Below are 15,084 nucleotides of genomic sequence, written 5' to 3'. Positions count from 1 at the left end.
GCTGGGTCCTCCAGCGGAGCGGGGGCGAGCGCGCGGGAGTCCATTTCCAGCGCCGTGACGCCAGCTGAGTCCCGCGCCCGGTAACGCGGGCTTTCAAGGGCAAGGCCGCCGCCGCCGCGTCCCTCCGTGTCAGCGCATTTCCCTTTTTTCCCCGCTTCAAGAACAACTGAAGTGTGGGTAGGAGAGCCATTTAGTCCGAACTAAAGACGAAAATGTTTTTTCCTTCTGATAATGTTCCCGGTTCCGTCGCTCGGTATTATGCTCCATAATGTGCCGTGTGCAGCCATTTTGTCATCGCTTTGGGTCATCCTTGCTCACAATTGGTTATTTACTCAGGGGCTTTTGAAATTATTGAGTTGACACATCTGTCAGACGGCAAAAGCAGAAATGCTAAAAGGTCACTTGGAGAGAAACCAGCTGCTCCAGACAAACCTTTCTGCCTCCAAATAGCACAGTCATTACAGCCTGGCAGATGGGGCCTTCGCTTTCATTTCAGGCGCTCCCCTTGCCTTCAGGTATTTAGCTACCCTACCTCATTGCCAGGTCAGCCGGGCCTCCCTGTAATTACCCACACAATAGGCATCCCTCTGCTTAAGAAGAACAGCTCTATTTTCTCTAAATAGGAAACCAGTTCCCTCACGGATATGAGCTACCCAACGCTTGCCACAAACTTTCCTATTAACAGATTCGTTTTGACAGTGGTAAGTATGTTTCTATTACTTCTGCAGCCTTCATTACACCCTGAAACGTGAGGCTTGGTCTGATGGAACGGTTTGGAGGTCTTCTGAGGGTCTCTGAGTAGGTGGCACCTGGGGAGTACGGCTGAGATTCCCTTTCCCCTCCACCTGAGTCTGCCTCGTCCTCCCCTCGCTCACCTCTTTGCATGCCCCTGAGGCTGTGTGGGGAGGAACAGGGCCAAAGGCCATGCCTGTCTGTGCTGCTCCACTGCAAGGTTTCATGGAGATGCCTTTTTCAGGTAGCCTGACTTATGTGTGAATGTGCGTGTGTGTGTGTGTGCGTGCGCCTGTGGCAATGGGAGAGAAAGTAAAATAAAAATCAAAAATCAAAACAAGCTGATGTTGAACTTCATATAGGGAGCGAAAGGAAATTCTTCCATAATCAGGTACTTGCAAACTCTGTTTTAGGGGACAATTAATATGTCAGCAGTTGTAATAACATTATCTTAATCTTTCAGAGTAATAACAAATAAATTGATCAACATAAGGATGTGTCTCTCAACCTGGAGTGGTAGTGGGGTGATTGTTAGAAACCTGAGTTTAAACCTGGCTCTTTTCCCTGAGGTAGTAATATTACCAGAGGTAAGGTAAAAGTTTTCTCTGTCGTTAGGGGGATGCTTCAGTAGGTAGGTTTAAAAAGCACTGCACTGAGCTACCTGTATGAGGCTGAGAGTGAAAGGGGGTTTGGGAGTTGCCACATGATTACAATTAAAGTTCTAAAATCATCACAGATTGAGTAGGTGAGGTGATCTCAATATCCCCTTTCAACCTGTTGGAGCATCACATGTAAATGAATGGGAACCCCGAGACTTCATTTGGAAAATGCTATCAAAGAGCTTCAAACAGAAAAAGAATAGCAAAACCATTAACAGCCTAATACCGTGGCAACTAATGATTGATGCCCCTAGATTGATCATTTGCTTTTAGTTTCCCCCGATCTGCTTATCTTGCCTGTTAGTCTTCAGTTTCTATCTGTGCATTTTCTTAATTCTGTCTTTTATTCTGGAGGTTAAACAAGTGACTTGTAGTTGGCTTTATGGTCTGTGAGCTGCAAGAGTAACTGTTATTAGCAGCCAAAAAAGGGGGCTTCATACATTGTATCTCCATTATCCTACAATAATTCAATAAAGTCTTGTTATATACCATAGTCTGAGCTTAGCTGTGAATCAAGAAATGGTGAGAAGTTGAGAACTCTGATAGCTTGTGTCAATATGACCTATTATTTCTAGGAAATTCTTTCTCAACAAGATAAAACTGTAAACCAGTAAATAACTTTACTGTTTGCTTTAGGAAATTCTTGCAAATTAATTTATCTGGGCAAAGCATTTGGTTATCTAGGCAAACAGTTCTATCAGAATGATAGGTTTCCTCATCTAAGCAACAGTTCGCTTTTCAGATAATGATTTATCACAACTTGCTTCAAGACATGAGTGTTGCTGTATTCACCAGTTCTAAACTACTGTGTCATAAACGTTGTCTAATCTCAATTAGTTCTCCAACTTGAAAGACTCCCCCTTAAGCCAAATCATAGAATTCTAGAAATATCCATTTTCTGATCTGCATCCTCTGAGATCAAGTAAGTCTCTGTCATGGTGGTATTCTTTACAGCGGTAAGTCCGATAAACTTTTCTTTGCTCAATCACCAGGTTTTTCTGGTGGTCTTTTTGGGGGAGTTGATGATTAACAAAGTGGACTGATGTCCAATCTTGAAGCAAATCAGTACAGGAAAAGAAAACACCCCAAAGAGACCCTAGGGAAGTTCTGATACAGCAGTATTTCAGAACATGGGTAATAGGGAGAAGTTAAGATACATTTTGGAGCATATGGGTACTCCACTGGGCTTCCCAGAAATTATATATGGAGGAAACCTGGTTAAAAGAATAGACTTCCTGTGATTCATGGGACAGGATTCAGTCATTATAATTTTAATATTAAATAATAAACGATCTTATTTTGAGATCACTAGCTGTTGAAGCCTAGGGGCATATGGATTCTTAGGCAGAAAGGATATAGTTTGGAGTTTTGGAGGAGGAGGACGTATGGGAGAAGGGAACGGTAACAGGAAAGACTTCATGTAGGAGGTAGGTGGCATTTGGGATAGGCCTTGAAGAATGGTTGAGTTTGTGTGTGTGTGTATGTGTGTGGTTATTTGGGAAGTGGGTGGTGAGGGCATTTGCATTTGGAATGGAGTAAGTGAGAGATAAAGTGGTTAAGGGAATGGGCATGTAATTCAGTGGCCTCGATTTGAAACCTAATTCCAACACTTAGTATGTTATAGGTAACCATAGGCAAGTTGCTTAACTTCTTTGAGGGGGGATATGATACCTACTTTATTAATGTGGTTATATGGATAAAGGGAGATAATGTTTGTAAAGGGATTAGAGATTATGTGGATGCAGTGAAGACTCAATAGGTGGTGGCTATTACTATCATTCATTATTATCATTATAGGGTAACATAAGTAACAGAAAAGAGAATGGAAAGAAAACTCAGGGCATAGTCAGAGAAAGACTGAAGCTTGAGCTAGTCATAAGAATATAATAGAAAGCAATTTTGAAAAACTTGGGACTAATTGCAAAGAGCCCTGAATTTATTTTAAAAAAAGTATTTGGCAGCAGGGAGCCTATGAGGGTTTTTTTTTAGCAGAGGGAAGGCATGATCAGAGCCATGCTGGATGCACAGGATGGGTGACATTGGAGAAAAGACCAAAGTTAGGGAGACCAATGAACTAACTAGTAGACTAAAAAACCAACAGGAAGTAACCAGGGTGGTGTTTCTAATATTGAAAATAAAGAATAAATACAAGGGAGACTGTGGAAAGGTTTTTAGGTTAAAAATTTTCTTTTGTTCATTCAACTGTCTGAAACACATCCAGTGAATTTTATCAAGACTTTAAGTTCATCATGCTGGCGTCACAGTTTATGCTTGGATCCCAAGGACACACTGGGAAGGTGAAATGAATGCATAGAAAAAGCGATGAGTGAATACACCTGAATGCTGTCTAGTTTATAATATATTTATACTGCCTAAGAAGTGACCATAGGATTAGGGCCCTTAAAGTAGTAGAGTATGATGCTTCGTTTTACTGCGGTTCTGCAAATTCTAACCTTGTCTAACTTTTTATTATATAGGTAGTTAAATTTGATGCCCTCCCCATCCTTTTGAGTTCGTATCAATTTGGGAAGGAAGCATTAGCAAATCTACTGAATATAGTATTTTTTGAATCAATTCTTGCCATGCTTTATTTATTGGCACTTAAATTTATTTAATTAGTAGGTGCTAATTTGCACTAAACAGCCAGGACTCAGAGCAAGTATCAGGTGACACTTATGTTAGCCTAATTGGTTAGATCTGTGTTAATTATCAGGTAACTTGGCTAAATAATAAAGCCATTCCCAGACAAGGACAAAGTGATTTTAAAAGTCTCTCTTAACAAGGCCTCACTTTTCTAGAACAATCTAGCAGCCTTGAGAGCCACAACGTGTTATTAATATTTACAGTGGCCTTTGTTAGAGAGTCTATTTTTAGGTGAAGGCTGAGAATTAAGGCTCAGGATTTAAGGTCAGAAGATACAAATCAGAGTAAGTGGAAGATGCACAAGGGAGGGAGATCAGCTTCAAGGGTTTGGATGATATTTGGAAAAGAAATGAAGAAAATAATGTATTTTATGCTTAAATAATTATGCCTTTGAAGAGACTGAGAACAATCTAGATAAAATCCAAACCACCTTCAAGGATTAATCAACAAAAGATAACACCTCCCCTCACAGATTGGGATCATATTGCACCTATGATGTGGTTTTCTGATCCTTTTACTTAACATACTATGAACATTTTTCCCCATGGTATTAATTATTCCTAAAACCCACTTGCTTAACTTTACAATTAAACTAGATAAATTATAGGTAACATTTTAGCCTTTTATATGAGGAGGGAAATAACAAATAAGAACAGGGCGAAGAGGGTATCTGTAGGGTCCAAATGGTTGAGTAGAAGTGCTCCATGCAGAAAAGAGGGAGGGAGCCCATCTCTCCTTCATTCAGCCTGGGAAATTAATTAATGATGTTAAGAGGGCAAGGTATGAAGCTATATTAACCTAATCGAACCTTATTCAGATTTCTTACTCCGGAGCAGAAGCCATTCAATAATCTTTTTGTCTTTAGATATTTAGTTTGTTAATAACAACACAAAAATGGCCAGTGAGCCAAATTTAGCCCCTTGCTTGTTTTTGTGCAACCCGTAAGCTGAGAATGTTTTTATATTTTTAAACGATAAAAAAATCAAAAGAGAAAAATATTTTGTGACATTAAAATGACATGAAATTCAAATTTCAGTGTCCATAAATGAAGTTTTATTGGAACACTGCTATACCTGTTTAGTTACGTATTGTCTGGCTGCTTTCTTGCTACGATGGTGAGTTCAGTAGTTGAGGCAGAGACTGTATGGCCTGAAAAGGTTAAAGTATTTACTGTTTGGCCCTTTAGAGAAAAAGTTCATCCACCCTTGCTCTAGAAGGTAAATGTTTATCCTCATATCCACATGTCTTCTTGGAATTTTAAAGGGAATTGCAGGCCCTTAATAACAACTTCCTGACATCAGAACCTTGGCTACCAATTGAATATCCACTTGTTATTGAGAATGTTTGTTTCAAATAATTAACCACTACTGATAAGACAATTTCAGCCTGGACTACTTTTACATGGCCAAGTGCTCATACTCTATAGTCTTCTGTCTCACTTCTGGGTTACATATGATCACACATTTAGAATTATTCATTGAGGAAAAATCAACTTTCATTTGGTATTAAGCTCAGAAAGAACCTTAAAATATTATGTTAACATAGAATGATATGATTTTAATGACTTTGCAAAGCACCTTGAGAGATCTTGGCTGATAATGAGAACTGAATATGTAGCGGGCAAAACTATATGTCGGCCAGTTGTTTATTCAAACACAGACTGGAAGATAAAATTATGTGGAGATTGTACCATCTGATTGCTGTCTTTCTTTCTCACCATGCATGTGTGCATGCATACACACACACACACACACACACACACACAATAGGTGAAATACAAACTGACCACTCTATAGACAGTAGTGACTCTTATTCATGCAATATAGTATGTATTTTCATAATGAGACAGTAGCATTATGACTTATTTACCAACGCTTGCTTTTATTGACTATTCATTTTCATTAAATATGGGGAGAACAACAATTTCATGTTTAGTGTGTCATAAGCACTTAATAACAGTTACTCATCACCAGCACCAGTACCAGCAGCCAGTTGGCTAACGTAAGTGTATGTCCAGATAATATTTGGGAGGCCAACTGGCTCTTAATGGCACAACTGGAGAATAGACCAGAGGATAGAATTCAAATTGTGCTGATGTATCTCTAATAAGATCTTGTGATATGTAAAACCAAAAGTAAGCTGGTTTCAGTGTATGTAGAGTAACTGAGATAGTGAGAAATATGGTTGCTTGTATATGGAGTTTTTGTTTGTTTTTTGAGATGGAATCTTACCCTGTCACCCAGGCTGGAGTGCAGTGGCACTATCTCAGCTCACTGCAACTTCTGCTGCCCGGGTTCAAGCGATTCTCCTGCCTCAGCCTCCCAAGTAGCTGGGATTACAGGCTAATTTTTGTAGTTTTAGTAGAGACAGGGTTTCACCATCTTGGCCAGGCTGGTCTTGAACTCCTGACCTCGTGATCCACACACCTTGGCCTCCCAAAGTGTTAGGATTACAGGCGTGAGCCACCGCACCTGGCCATATATCAGAGTTTTATTTATTTATTTATTTATTTTTATTATACTTTAAGTTCTAGGGTACATGTGCACAACATGCAGGTTTGTTACGTATGTATACATGTGCCGTGTTGGTGTGCTGCACCCATTAACTTGTCATTTACGTTGGGTATATCTCCTAATGCTGTCCCTCCTGACTTCCCCCATCCCACGACAGGCCCCGGTGTGTGCTGTTCCCTGTCCTGGGTCCAAATGTTCTCATTGTTCAACTCCCACCTGTGAGTGAGAACATGCAGTGTTTGGTTTTCTGTCCTTGCAATAGTTTGCTCAGAATGATGGTTTCCAGCTTCATCCATGTCCCTACAAAGGATTTGAACTCATCCTTTTTTATGGCTGCATAGTATTCCATGTTGTATATGTGCCACATTTTCTTAATCCCATCTATCATTGGTGGACATTTGGGTTGGTTCCAAGTCTTTGCTATTGTGAATAGTGCTGCAGTAAACATACCTGTGCATGTGTCTTTATAGCAGAATGATTTACAATCCTTTGGGTATATACCCAGTAATGGGATGGCCGGGTCAAATGGTATTTCTAGTTCTAGATCCTTGAGGAATCACCACACTGTCTTCCACAATGGTGGAACTATTTTACAGTCCACCAACAGTGTAAAAGTGTTCCTATTTCTCCACATCCTCTCCAGTACCTGTTGTTTCCTGACTTTTTAATGATCGCCATTCTAACTGGTGTGAGATGGTATCTCATTGTGGTTTTGATTTGCATTTCTCTGGTGGCCAGTGATGATGAGCATTTTTTCATGTGTCTGTCTGTTGGCTGCATAAATGTCTTCTTTTGAGAAGTGTCTCTTCATATCCTTTGCCCACTTTTTGACGGGGTTGTTTGATTTTTTCTTGTAAATTTGTTTAAGTTCTTTGTAGATTCTGAATATTAGCCCTTTGTCAGATGCGTATTTGTAAAAATGTTCTCCCATTCTGTAGGTTGCCTGTTCACTCTGATGGTAGTTTCTTTTGCTGTGCAGAAGCTCTTTAGTTTAATTAGATCCCATTTGTCAATTTTGGCTTTTGTTGCCATTGCTTTTTGTGTTTTAGTCATGAAGTCCTTGCCCATGCCTATGACCTGAATGGTATTGCCTAGGTTTTCTTCTAGGGTTTTTATGGTTTTAGGTTTAACACTTAAGTGTTTAATCCATCTTGAATTAATTTTTGTATAAGGTGTAAGGAAGGGATCCAGTTTCAGCTTTCTACATGTGGCTACCCAGTTTTCCTAGCACCATTTATTAAATAGGGAATCCTTTCCCCATTTCTTGTTTTTGTCAGGTTTGTCAAAGATGAGATGGTTGTAGATGTGTGGTATTATTTCTGAGGCCTCTGTTCTCTTCCATTGGTCTATATCTCTGTTTTGGTACCAGTACCATGCTGTTTTGGTTACTGTAGCCTTGTAGTATAGTTTGAAGTCAGGTAGCGTGATGCCTCCAGCTTTGATCGTTTGGCTTAGGATTGACTTGGCAATGCGGGCTCTTTTTTGGTTCCATATGAACTTTAAAGTAGTTTTTTCCAATTCTGTGAAGAAAGACATTGGGAGCTTGATGGGGATGGCATTGAATCTATAAATTACCTTGGGCAGTATGGCCATTTTCACGATATTGATTCTTCCTATCCATGAGCATGGAATGTTCTTCCATTTGTTTGTGTCCTCTTTTATTTCGTTGAGCAGTGGTTTGTAGTTTTCTTTGAAGAAGTCCTTCACATCCCTTGTAAGTTGGATTCCTAGATATTTTATTCTCTTTGAAGCAATTGTGAATGGGAGTTCACTCATGATTTGGCTCTCTGTTTGTTATTGGTGTATAAGAATGCTTGTGATTTTTGCACACTGATTTTGTATCCTGAGACATTGCTGAAGTTGCTTATCAGCTTAAGGAGATTTGGAGCTGAGACGATGGGGATTTCTAAATATACAATCATGTCATCTGCAAACAGGGACAATTTGACTTCCTTTTTTCCTAATTGAATACCCTTTATTTCTTTCTCCTGCCTGATTGACCTGGCCAGAACTTCTAACACTATGTTGAATAGGAGTGGTGAGAGAGCACATCCCTGTCTTGTGCCAGTTTTCAAAGGGAATGCTTCCAGTTTTTGCTCATTCAGTATAATATTGGCTGTGGGTTTGTCATAAATAGCTCTTATTATTTTGAGATACGCCCCATCAATACCTAGTTTATTGAGAGTTTTTAGCATGAAGTGCTGTTGAATTTCGTCAAAGGCCTTTTCTGCATCTATTGAGGTAATCATGTGGTTTTTGTCTTTGGTTCTGTTATATGATGGATTATGTTGTTTGATTTGCATATGTCAAACCAGCCTTGCATCCCAGGGATGAAGCCAACTTGATCATGGTGGATAAGTTTTTTGATGTGCTGCCGGATTCGGTTTGCCAGTATTTTATTGAGGATTTTCGCATTGATGTTCATCAGGGATATTGGTCTAAAATTCTCTTTTTTTGTTGTGTCTCTGCCAGGCTTTGGTATCAGGGTGATGCTGGCCTCATAAAATGAGTTAGGGAGGATTCCCTGTTTTTCTATTGATTGGAATAATTTAAAAAGGAATGGTACCAGCTCCTTTTTGTACCTCTGGTAGAATTCGGCTGTGAATCTGTCTGGTCTTGGACTATTTTTGGTTGGTAGGCTCTTAATTATTGCCTCAATTTCAGAGCCTGTTATTGGTCTATTCAGGGATTCAACTTCTTCCTGGTTTGGTCTTGGGAGGGTGTATGTGTCCAGGAATTTATCCATTTCTTCTAGATTTTCTAGTTTATTTGCGTAGAGGTGTTTATAGTATTCTGTGATGGTAGTTTGTATTTCTGTGGGATCGGTGGTGATATCCCCTTTATCATTTTTTATTGCATCTATTTGATTCTTCTCTCTTCTTTATTAGTCTTGCTAGCGATCTATCAATTTTGTTGATCTTTTCAAAAAACCAGCTCCTGGATTCATTGATTTTTTGAAGAGTTTTTTTGTATCTCTATCTTCTTCATTCTGCTCTGATCTTAGTTATTTCTTGCCTTCTGCTAGCTTTTGAATGTGTTTGCTGTTGTTTATCTAGTTCTTTTAATTGTGATGTTAGGCTATCAATTTTCTATCTTTCCTGCTTTCTCTTGTGGGCATTTAGTGCTATAAATTTCCCTCTACACAGTGCTTTAAATGTGTCCCAGAGATTGTGGTATGTTGTGTCTTTGTTCTCATTGGTTTCAAAGAACATCTTCATTTCTGCCTTCATTTCATTATGTACCCAGTAGTCATTCAGGAGCAAGTTGTTCAGTTTCCATGTAGTTGAGCAGTTTTGAGTGAGTTTCTTAATCCTAAGTTCTAGTTTGATTGCACTGTGGTCTGAGAGACAGTTTGTTATAATTTCTGTTCTTTTTCATGTGCTGAGGAGTGCTTTACTTCCAACTACGTGGTCAATTTTGGAATAAGTGTGATGTGGCGCTGAGAGGAATGTATATTCTGTTGATTTCGGGTGGAGAGTTCTGTAGATGTCTATTACATCTGCTTGATGCAGAGCTGAGTTCAATTCCTGGATATCCTTGTTAACTTTCTGTCTTGTTGATCTGTCTAATGTTGAGAGTGGGGTGTTAAAGTCTCCTGTTATTTTTGTGTAGGAGTCTAAGTCTCTTTGTAGGTCTCTAAGGACTTGCTTTATGGATCTGGATGCTCCTGTACTGGGTGCATATATATTTAGGATAGTTAGCCCTTCTTTTAGAATTGATCCCTTTACGATTATGTAATGGCCTTCTTTGTCTCTTTTGATCTTTGTCAGTTTAAGGTCTGTTTTATCAGAGACTAGGATTGCAACCCCTGCTTTTTTTTGTTTTCCATTTGCTTGGTAGCTCTTTATCCATCCCTTTGTTTTGAGCCTATGTGTGTCTCTGCATGTGAGATAGGTCTCCTGAATGCAGCACACTGATGGGTCTTGACTCTTTATCCAATGTGCCAGTCTGTGTGTTTTAATTGGAGCATTTAGCCCATTTACATTTAAGGTTAATATTGTTATGTGTGAATTTGATCCTGTCATTATGATGTTAGCGGGTTATTTTGCTTGTTAGTTGATGCAGTTTATTCCTAGCATCTATGGTCTTTACAATTTGGCATGTTTTTGGAGTGGCTGGTACTGGTTGTTCCCTTCCATGTTTAGTGCTTCCTTCAGGAGTTCTTGTAAGGCAGGCCTGGTGGTGACAGATTCCCTCAGCATTTGCTTGTCTGTAAAGGATTTTATTTCTCCTTCATTTATGGAGCTTAGTTTGGCTGGATATGAAATTCTGGGTTGAAAATTCTTTTCTTTAAGAATGTTGAATATTGGCCCCCACTCTCTTCTGGCTTGTAGAGTTTCTGCGGAGAGATCAGCTGCTAGTCTGATGGGCTTCCCTTTGTGGGTAACCTGACCTTTCTCTCTGGCTGCCATTAACATTTTTTCCTTCATTTCAACTTTGGTGAATCTGACAATTACGTGTCTTGGAGTTGCTCTTCTCGAGGAGTATCTTTGTGGCATTCTCCATATTTCTTGAATTTTAATGTTGACCTGCCTTGCTAGGTTGGGGAAATTCTGCTGGATAATATCCTAAAGAGTGTTTTCCAACTTGGTTCCATTCTCCCTATCACTTTCGGGTATACCAATCAGATGTAGATTTGGTCTTTTCACATAGTCCCATATTTCTTGGAGGATTTGTTCATTTATTTTTACTCCTTTTTCTCTAAACTTCTCTTCTCACTTTATTTCATTCATTTGATCTTCAATCACTGATACCCTTTCTTCCAGTTGATCAAATTGGCTACTGAAGCTTGTGCATGCATCACATAGTTCTTGTGCCATGGTTTTCAGCTCCATCAGGTCATTTAAGGTCTTCTCTATGCTGTTTATTCTAGATAGCCATTCATCTAATATTTTTTCAAGGTTTTTAGCTTCTTTGCGATGGGTTCGAACATCCTCCTTTAGCTTGGAGAAGTTTGCTATTACTGATTGACTGAAGCCTTCTTCGTCAAAGTCATTCTCTATCCAGCTTTGTTCCATTGCTGGTGAGGAGCTGCGTTCCTTTGGAGAAGAAGAGGCACTCTGATTTTTAGAATTTTCAGCTTCTCTGCTCTGGTTTCTCCCCATCTTTGTGGTTTTATCTACCTTTGGTCTTTGATGATGGTGACGTACAGGTGGAGTTTTGGTGTGGATGTCCTTTCTGTTTGTTAGTTTTCCTTCTAACAGTCAGGACCCTCAGCTGCAGGTCTGTTGGAGTTTGCTGGAGGTCCACTCCAGACCCTGTTTGCCTGTGTATCACCAGTGGAGGCTGCAGAACCACAAATATTGCAGAACGGCAAATGTTGCTGCCTGATCCTTCCTCTGGAAGCTTCGTCTCAGAGGGGCACCTGGAAGTATGAGGTGTCAGTCGGCCCCTACTGGGAGGTGCCTCCCAGTTAGGCTACTCCGGGGCCAGGGACCCACTTGAGGAGGCAGTCTTTCTATTCTCAGATCTCAAACTCTGTGCTGGGAGAACCACTACTGTCTTCAAAGCTGTCAGACAGGGACGTTTAAGTCTGCAGAAGTTTCTGCTGCCTTTTGTTCAGCTATGCCCCGCCCCCAGAGGTGGAGTCTACAGAGGCAGGCAGGCCTCCTTGAGCTGTGGTGGGCTTCACCCAGTTCTGGCTTCCTGGCTGCTTTGTTTATCTACTCAAGCCTCAGCAATGGCAGACGCCCCTCCCCCAGCCTCGCTGCCACCTTGCAGTTCAGTCTCAGTCTGCTGTGCTAGCAATGAGCAAGGCTCCATGGGTGTGGGACCCTCCGAACCAGATGCAGGGTATAATCTCCTGGTGTGCTGTTTGCTAAGACCATTGAAAAAGCGTAGTATTAGGGTGGAATTGTCCCGATTTTCCAGGTACCGTCTGTCAAGGCTTCCCTTGGCTAGGAAAGGGAATTCACCGACCCCTTGTGTTTCTTGGATGAGGCAATGCCTCGCCCTGCTTCGGCTCATGCTCCGTGGGATGCACCCACTGTCTGACAAGCCCCAGTGAGATGAACCCGGTACCTCAGCTGGAAATGCGGAAATCGCCTGTCTTCTGCCTTGCTCATGCTGGGAGCTGTAGACTGGAGCTGTTCCTCTTCGGCCATCTTGGAACCCCATCCATATATTGGAGTTTTAACAGAAGTTTTTGCAGAGATCACAAATGGGGTCCCCAGAGTTGAATTTGGCCCACAGATAGCTTTAATTAGCAAAAAGACTATTATTAAAAAATACATTTGGATGTTTTCAGGCAGGACATGAATGCTCAGGTTTGCCGTAGTCTTCACTACTCCTATTGTTTAGCTTTTTACCTGTCTTATTCTTAGAGGCATTGGAGTTTGTAATCCTTGATTAGAAGTTTTGGAGCAGTGTTTTAAGGAGCTTAGGTAGGTGTGTGTTTATTCATATATATATATAAAAATTATAAAGTTCATATATGTAAAATTATGTATATATAAAATACATATATTCATTATATATAAATTATAAAATTCGTATATATGAAATATATATAATTAATTTTTGCTGCTAGATTTCAGCTTTCAAAATAATATAGTTAAATAAGTATTCCAACTGAAAATAACTTAAGGCAAATTCTGTGTAATACGTTTCTCTGTGTCTGGTAGTAAAAAACCACCCACAACGAAAACAAACTCCTCCTTCCCCTTTTTAAATGATGTAGTCTTATTGCCATTTACTGTGCTGAAAAAATAAAAGTCAGAGGGCATCAGCCAAGAGAAAACTGGCACTGCTGTGAAAATGTGTGCATCCTTGGTGTCTTAGGCTGTTTGGGCTTCTGTAACAAAATTCTGTAGACTGGGTAGCTTATGAATTATAGAAATTTATTTCTTACAGTTCTGGAGGCTGAGGAGTCCAAGAACAAAGCACTGACAGATTTGGGAGCCAGTTGGCCTCCCAGAGTTAAAATGATAGAGGGAAATAGAAATGATTATAGTCCTACTTGGCCTCTATATTTTCTGGTGAGGGCCCATTTCCTGGTTCACAGATGGTGTCTTCTCACTGTATCCTCACATGGTGGAAGGGGTAAGAGATCTCTCTCAGGCTTCTTTTATAAGGCCACTCATTCCATTCATAAGGACTCTACTCTCATGACCTAGTCTTCTCCTCCCCACCTCTTACTACCATCATCTTGGGGGTTAGGATTTCAACACGGGAATATGTGGAGACATGAGCATTTCATTTGGACCACAATACTTGGATTATATGAATTTGCTCTTCTGATCTGAGGATGCTATAGTCCCCCTTAGGAAAAAAAGCAGAAGCTTTTCCTGTTCAGAGAATTTTGAACACTAGCTGGAGTGAGTGTCCTCTGGATGAGTGTTGAGATTCAGACTTATTATGTAGACATCTGTCCATTAAATACTTGTTAGACACAGTCATTTTGCTCCACAGAGGCCATGGATAAGTCTGATTTCTTTTCCAGCCACCTATTGTGAGACATTCTCAGGAAGTGGCTTGGTTATCTTGGGGTTCCTAATGGTAAAGGGAAAAAATGTTGGAAAGTGCCTATCCTGGTAGTAAGGTTGAAAAGAGAATTTTTAAGAGTTTACATAATGGTTTCTGTAGCCACAGACCATAGAAAGAAATAGCATTCAAGAGGGGAAGGGAGCTGTAAAATGAAATATGGACCATGTCCATGGTAGAGCAATTCAGAAACATATCTGCTCTGTGTGGGGACTTGGCCCCTTTAAGACAAGGGTATTCCTGACCAGAAAGTCAGATCCAACAGTGACAAAGGTATCCCTTAAACAACCGTCAATTAGTGACTCTTGCCTCTGCATGGGGGACTGGAACTTTAGCTTTAACTTTGGTTCAGCACCTGCCCACTTGCTGTCAGGTTTGCATTGTCAGAGCTTGGACACTTGTCTGTCTGTCTGCCTTTTTGGCTACCTACACACTTTTACCCAGTCTGGCCTTCTTCCTCTCCCTCCTGTGTTACAGAGAACCAACTTTAGATACACCCTGGGCAAAATTTTGAGATAGATAAAAAGATGAAAATTCCTACTGTTTCAGAGTTTAGAGTGAAAGAGAGAGCCATATGTAGAGACTAAAATAGAGATAAATGCAAAAAACTATGAGAAAATGAAGGAAGACTCTGTCCTTGGTATTTGGACAACAAAATGTATTCACAAACATGATCTCACTTAATCTCCCCATTTTCCTGTGGAGCAGGAGATATTCACTCTCATTGAAAGGTGAAGATACGGAGGCTTAGAGGTGAAAGAAGAAACAATGTATGGAAGATTAAAAAGTTCGAAATGTGCTACGATTAGGGAAAAAGTGCTAAAGAAAACTAAAAAAGATTATTTTCTATGTTTGGAACAAAAAAGAGAACAAATAGGCCCATTATTGGAGGATTTAAAGTTAAAATGATAGAGGGAAATAGAAATTATTTTAGTTCTACTTGGCCTCTATGTTTTCTAAAAAGGAACAAAAATCCATCAACTGTGGATTCCCTGAAAAGACACTAAAAGACACCTTTGATAAAGCAAAGCAGTAAGAGAGACAACCATTTCAGA

The 15,084-nt window shown here is 40.1% G+C and overlaps 1 long non-coding RNA gene across 1 annotated transcript in view; it reads left to right on the top strand.

Moving 5' to 3' along the window:
* The first annotated feature begins 548 nt into the window (after window positions 1–548).
* The window catches only part of LOC129043050 (uncharacterized), a 142,785-nt gene continuing 128,249 nt past the window's right edge, over window positions 549–15,084 (top strand). The window contains exon 1 of the long non-coding RNA XR_008504277.1: window positions 549–701. This is a non-coding gene — a long non-coding RNA (uncharacterized LOC129043050). The remainder of the gene's footprint in view (window positions 702–15,084) is intronic.

Source organism: Pongo pygmaeus, chromosome 7 (genome assembly GCF_028885625.2).
Source record: "Pongo pygmaeus isolate AG05252 chromosome 7, NHGRI_mPonPyg2-v2.0_pri, whole genome shotgun sequence".
NCBI classification, from domain to species: Eukaryota; Metazoa; Chordata; class Mammalia; order Primates; family Hominidae; genus Pongo; species Pongo pygmaeus.
The sequence above is the reverse complement of the archived record's forward strand: the minus strand, read 5'-3'. Positions and strand labels throughout refer to the sequence as shown.